The 6,412-nt window shown below is 46.8% G+C and overlaps 1 protein-coding gene across 2 annotated transcripts in view; it reads left to right on the plus strand.

Annotated features, from left to right (window-relative positions):
- Positions 1-6,412, plus strand: part of LOC147030713 (serine/threonine-protein kinase par-1-like) — a 185,800-nt gene that overhangs the window by 43,538 nt on the left and 135,850 nt on the right. The window lies entirely within an intron of this gene.

The raw sequence follows: 6,412 nt of genomic DNA on the forward strand, positions 1-6,412 counted from the left end.
ACTCGGCCATTGCTGGTAAACCTTCTTGTCCTAATGTGGAAAGAGTGGGACAGTCAGACCTAGTGAGTGAGGTTAAGGCATTACCATTGCGAATTTGTCATTTGGTTAATATTGTGAAGTGGAGGGGTCTGGTGGTCGACCTCTGGTGGATCCCTGCTCATGTCAGCATTGGTGGAAATGAGGCTTGTGATCTTGTGACGAAGCATGCCCTTAAACTGCAAAATGTCACCCAAATCAGCCTGGGACCATCAGAAATTATTAGTCTGGCCAAAGGCCAGATTGAGAAAAAAAATAGCAATTTCAGTGGGACTCCAGCACGAAGGGAAGATTCTGTTACATGGTGCATCCAGATGTGGTATCTCTAGTTAAACTTCCCATGCTTTCCTGGAGAGACCAGGTAGCTCTTGGTAGGCTAAGACTCGGGCACTGTCACCTAAATTCATATCTGTATAAAATTGCTTGCCACCCTTCGGGGTTTTCTGAGCCGTGCAGGAAACACGAAGATCTGAATCATATATTCCAAAATTGCCCTCTTTATGAGGGACATCGGTGGCATCTGGTACAGAATGTAGGAGTGAAGGGGATCAAGGTGTTGGATCTACCGGTAGCATTGAGGCTGATGAACCAGAAGCATCCACAACCCTGTAAGGTGGCACTAAAATTCCTGAAGGAGTGTGGGAAATCCATTTAAATTTCCTTGCACTTGATGGGATAATATGCGATTTTGATCATGTTCAGGTGCATGGCGTGTATGGAGCCTGCTGGCTCTGAAAGCGCCATCAAAATTCATAGAAGAAAAAGAAGAAGAAAAAGAGGAAGAAGAAGAAGAGGAATAATAATAATAATAATAATAATAACAATAATAACAAGAACTACAACAACAAAAACAACAAAAACAACCAGTGCAGTTTCTTTGAGGCCACCATTTCACGGAGCTGCTCCATTGGTGCGTTGTCTCAGCAAGTCGGTGAGTTCTTCTCATTTCCACTGCAGGATTATTTTATTTTGTCCTGCAATCCTTCATTTTATCATCGATCACTTTGCTATGTCGTGCTTCATGGGTATTATACATACTTTATATGTTTGCACGGAAAGCAAATTTTGGCGGGAAACCACACCGGCATTAGGCCTGGTTGCACAGGGTGCAATAAAATTCCAGAATTAAAGGTTTTTATTTCAGTAAATGTTCAAATTGTAATCCGTGGTGTGCTCTGTCGTTGTAAAGTCTGTGCTTTGTCATTTGAATGACTGTGTATGCAGTGTATCCATTTAAGTACTGATTTTGTCAAACATTCCTCATGTAGTGTCAGGGATGACTGATCAATTGTCATAGAAATTTTTACACTCCAAATTGAACCTCATTTTTATACTAATACTTACATTAAAACATGGATAACAATCACATTTTTCGTTTCCTTAAACGATGCTGAAAATGTCCCATTATTTTTGTGTTGCACAATTAAAACTAAAAGCGTTAATTATCTCTATTATAATACCAAGCTTGCACACGAAAAACTCGGCTCGCCGTCACACGATTCCTATGAAATTGCTGTGGCACTTAGTGGATATGCCGACATGTTTGGGAAGTCTTGGCGTTCCATAGTCCCACTTGCATTTTGCACAATGCCTATTTTTGTCATTCCCCGTGTCCGGTCTGTCGAATGCTAGTAGCTTTGTTGTACTGCTATCCCGTGCATGTGCACGGGTATCGCGAGTACACATATTTTCTGTTGCCCACTCTTCCAGTTTTATTCATTTCATGTGCCTGTAGTCAAAATTCCTGTAATTGACTTGAACAAAGAAGTAACTTTCTTTGCAATACAATGGAAGAAATACAACTTTGTGAGATACAGGGATATTTTTGAATACTGCATCACTGTGTTTTACGAGTACGCAGTAGATTTGGTCAGCAGGTGCTAAATGTGTGCGGTTTTGTGCTATGGTCAGGTGAGGTCAAGTATGGGAGCATGCGCCGGAGCAGCGAGTCGCTGCGTCCACTTTCCGCCGGTACTCTAAGAGCCTCCCTCTGGCCATCCCCCAGGCAGAAGCGTGGCCCATCCCCATCTTCTTGAGATGCTGATCATCCTGCTGCAACCACGAAGCATGTGGTCAGCCCATTGGCGTCCTCCCCTCACGAGGCTCCCTCGCTGAAAAAACATCTGATGAGCAGGATCAGCGTTAGGAAAACGAGCCAGGTCACGGACGATGCAGGTAACAAATTTCATTTGAGTATCTCAGCAACCGCTCGTTGGACACAAGGTCTGACCAGCGAGAGCCAAGGATGCTCTGAAGTGACCTGGAACCAAAGGAATTAAGTCTCCGTCTCAGATCCCTGGTCAGAGTTAAAGTCTCACATCCACAGAGCCAGACTGGAAGCACCAAGGACCTGAAGACTCAGACTTTCGTCCTCACGCACAGGAACCGGCAGCGCCACATCCCATGATCCAGTGAATCCATGACTCCCCAGGCCCGACCCAGACATCTGTTGACCTCTGACTCACAGCCAGGAGAGACATGAATATCAATGCCAAGGTAAGGGAATCTCTCCACGACGTCAACATCCTCACCAAAAACAGGTAAAGACAGGACAGCAGCATCCAAGATATCATTGAAAGCCTGGATCTTTGTTTTGACCCAGGAAACCCATCATCCCAGTGGCTCCGACTCCTTATTCAGCACCTCGAGGGCCCCTAAAAGGATATCTAGAGTCTCCACAAAAATGACTGCATCATCAGCGAAATAAAGGTCAGAGATCTTGACATTTCCAAAGGATGCACCGCAACCTGATCTCTCCAACATCCTCCCCAGAAGCCAGTCCAGACAAGTGCTGAAAAGTATGGGGGCCATACGAACTTCAGCAGCAACTGGAAATAAGTCAGAGATGGTACCAGAACATCTCAGAGCACTCTCAGTAACAGAGTAGAGTACAGACATCAGATAGATCAGTTTTGGTCGCACCCATGAAGACCAAGAATCCTCCAGAAGGCATCCCGATTCACTGGATCAAACGCTTTACAGAGATCAACATTCGCTGCAAGCAGCCCCTGCCGAAACTCTCGCCTGCGTGCGGTGAGGACCCGAAGAGCAAGGATATGGTCAATCGTTGACATCTTTGGTGTAAAGCCTGACTGCTGTGGATGCTGGTGCTCAAGCAGATGGTGGTGAACCCTATCAAGAATTATCTGAGCAAAGACTTTGCCCGGCACTGAGAGCGGCATCACCCCTCAGTCTTGTTGCAGTCTTGGCTATCACCCTTCCCTTTCCAGAGAGGGACAACAAGGACCCTCTTGCAGTCAGTTGGGATGATGCTTGTGTTCCAGGCAGAGCACAGGATGGCATGCAATGACATGAGTGCAGCATTTGCACCAGCCTTGAGAAGTTCAGCATGGATGCCACAGATCCCAGGAGCTTTAACCATTTCAACCGGTTCACCACAGTCTGTTTCCACAAACGAAGGTGGACCACAGTTGATTGGAGGGTCAGCAAAAGGGATAGTTACACCAATGACATCCAACTCGACAACTGGTGGATCAGTCCGGTGCAGCCGCTCAAAGTAACCGGCCCAGCGGGCCTTCACTTTGGACTCCTCTGTCAAGACCCCACCGCTCTCCGCTTTAACTGCAGTACACCGAGGGACGGGCTTGGAGGAACAGAATGCGTGAATTCCCCTGTAAGCAGGACAAGAATCACTTGACCACAGGTGATGCTCTCCCTCCTCACAGATTTCTTGCACATAGGCCTCCTTGTCCACCCTTATTGCACGTACAGTTTTACACCTCAACTCCCTGAACAGCTCAGCTCTGTCATTCAACCTGACCCTGTGACTCTAGTCAATGGTATCCAGTGTCCCTTGAGAGACAAAATTCTTCTTCGCCTGACGGTGAGCTCCAAGACATCCAATGGCAACATCAAGGACGGTGGTCTTGAAGGCACTCCACAACTCTTCAGGATTCCCCAAAGCACTCAGACACCCCAAATCTCCACTCAGCCTGTTCGCAAACTCCTTAGCGACCTTCTCATTCTTGAGCTTGCCAACATCCAGCCCGAGTCTGGGATGGTACCATTCTGCTGGATTTAACCTGCAACTTCAGAGTTGCCACAACAAGCCTGTGGTCCGTATTGAGGAACTGAGCACTCTGATAGACCCTGCAGTTCTGGATTATCCTCCAGCGACCATCAATGAACTCATGGTCAATATCCTTTGCCACACCACCTGTAATGGAATACCAAGTCCAGCGATGAGCCTGTGGAAGTCCATGACCCAAAGTCCATACACCCGAAGTCCATGACTTGTTGCAAAGTCAATGAACTTCGTGCTATTCTTGTTCACAGTTCCAGACCCGTGGAGACCAACACATGTCTCATAACCATCCCGAAAAGTTTCAATGGATGCATTGAAATCCCCCAAGGCCAGAAGAGTATCTCACCTGGGACAATGATCAACCACGGAATGCATGCTTCACGGTGAGATCACTCGCCTCAGTCAGAGCATATGCAGAGACCAGGGAAATGACACTCAAGGAGTGATGAATCCTCAGTCTTATAATATGCTCGTTGAGCGGTGTTGCCTCCATTGTCATTGTCGTCAGCTTGTTGGACACAGTTACAGCAACTCCTTGGGCATGGTAACCATCAGAGTGACCAGACCAATAGGAGTTGTAACCACCCGCCACGATCTCATCGCAATCCGGTCTCCGAACCTCAGAGTGCTGCAATACCGATGTCCAAACGCTTGAGCTCAGATGATAAGAGAGACAGGTGATCATCCTCTCTTCGGGATAGGACATATCAGGCACCCACCCAAAGACTGCCTCAGGTTAACCCAAGGAGAACGCCGTCTGGTGGACGACACCTCAGCACCACCCCGACACACACAACCACAATCTGACCTTGGAAGGTTACCCCGTGGTTTCCCTCTTATCATCAAAGATAGGGGTCCCAAAGACTTTGCCCCAATCCCGTCATCTGGTGAGCAACCCTGCGAAGGGCAGCTGCACAGGTGGTACTCCCACGGAGTGGTTTTTCAGATTTCTTTGTGCTATGTTTTGCAGAATGAAGGGTTTTATGGTGGCTGGAGGGCAAATCCTGCCATCAACCTCCTAAGAAAACAAGAAACCCAACTGTAGGAGTATGTCCGCAGACACAGATGGGCACTAGATATGGATGGCCTTTGGCCCCCCTTCTGGTAAAACTACCAAAATCAAGAATCACTGCTCACCTTCATGCTTTCATTCCTCTTTTTTCCACATTTGGAACAAATTCCCACACTCTCTTCAACCGCACTCTTCCCTCCAGGTCTTCAAAACAGCTGTTCACCACCATCCCTTTTTTTCCCCCATCCAAAACCATGACCTTTTCTTCCCCCACTAATCAACCCCAAACCCTTCTCCAAAATTCCCTGCTTTCCTTTCTGAAAGTTCCTGTCATGTGAGGACCTATAAGTCCCTGTGGTGTCAATTTTGTTTACCCTGTGTATCCCACCCCATCCCTCTCCCTTCCACAGTTCTCCTCATGTCTCTGAACCCCACTGTTTTATCCTTCCCTCTCCCGCCCCTCTTGTCTCATGCCCCCCTTGCTGTGCTTTGTGTTTTAGCTTTCATTGGAGCCTCGACGGTGTATACAAAAAAAAAACCTTCATGGTTGAGCTTAATACATGTGGTTGTGGGGGCAACAGACTCTGAGCATGAGAGGATGAAACTAAAGTACTTTTCTGCTCTTTATGTTCCTGAAACAAATATATATTGTTGAGCATGAGCCTCAACCAGAATATAAAAGGCCCCAACAATCAGGACATCATAATTCATGATTACAAATTACTAAATTATTTATCTGCTCAAAGGTGGACTTGAGGGACACAAATAGCGCGTTTCAGCAAATGGCTTCAGAAACCTTACCTCCATCCACATACTCCGTCATGAGGCTCATTTGGCAACTGGACTTAATTTTTCCAAAGGAAATATTCCTCACCGCAGGGAAACAAGATCGTGGGACACATTAATGACAAAAGAAACTCGTCCAATATCAAACACATCTCAAGTGGATTTTGTGTGACCCTTCCACTGACAAGTAATCAACAGGTAAGCTTTGATATGCTCCTTTCACCATCGATGATCTTGTCTGCAAAGATTTAGGCAGCTCCCTGGATAACACTCATAAGTACATCTATTAAATAAGCATGGGTGGATGGGGTAGGGGAGGGGGGTCAGACTGGAATATAAATGGTCCAAACAAGGGATGGGACAGGGGTGGTTATATGGGTAGTGTATGTATCAATCACAATTCGTATAGAGTGGACAGGTGAAGGCAAACCAGTTCCCTTCGTGTGCAGCCTTTTTTTGGCTGCTGGTTGCATCATTGGTTTGGGGCGTGGCTTTGCCGCTGATGCAGTGCCCCGATTACCAGCACACTGATG

The sequence above is a fragment of the Eptatretus burgeri genome, chromosome 3 (assembly GCF_056783735.1).
Source record: "Eptatretus burgeri isolate ZD-2024b chromosome 3, Ebu_testis_v1, whole genome shotgun sequence".
Classification (NCBI taxonomy): domain Eukaryota; kingdom Metazoa; phylum Chordata; class Myxini; order Myxiniformes; family Myxinidae; genus Eptatretus; species Eptatretus burgeri.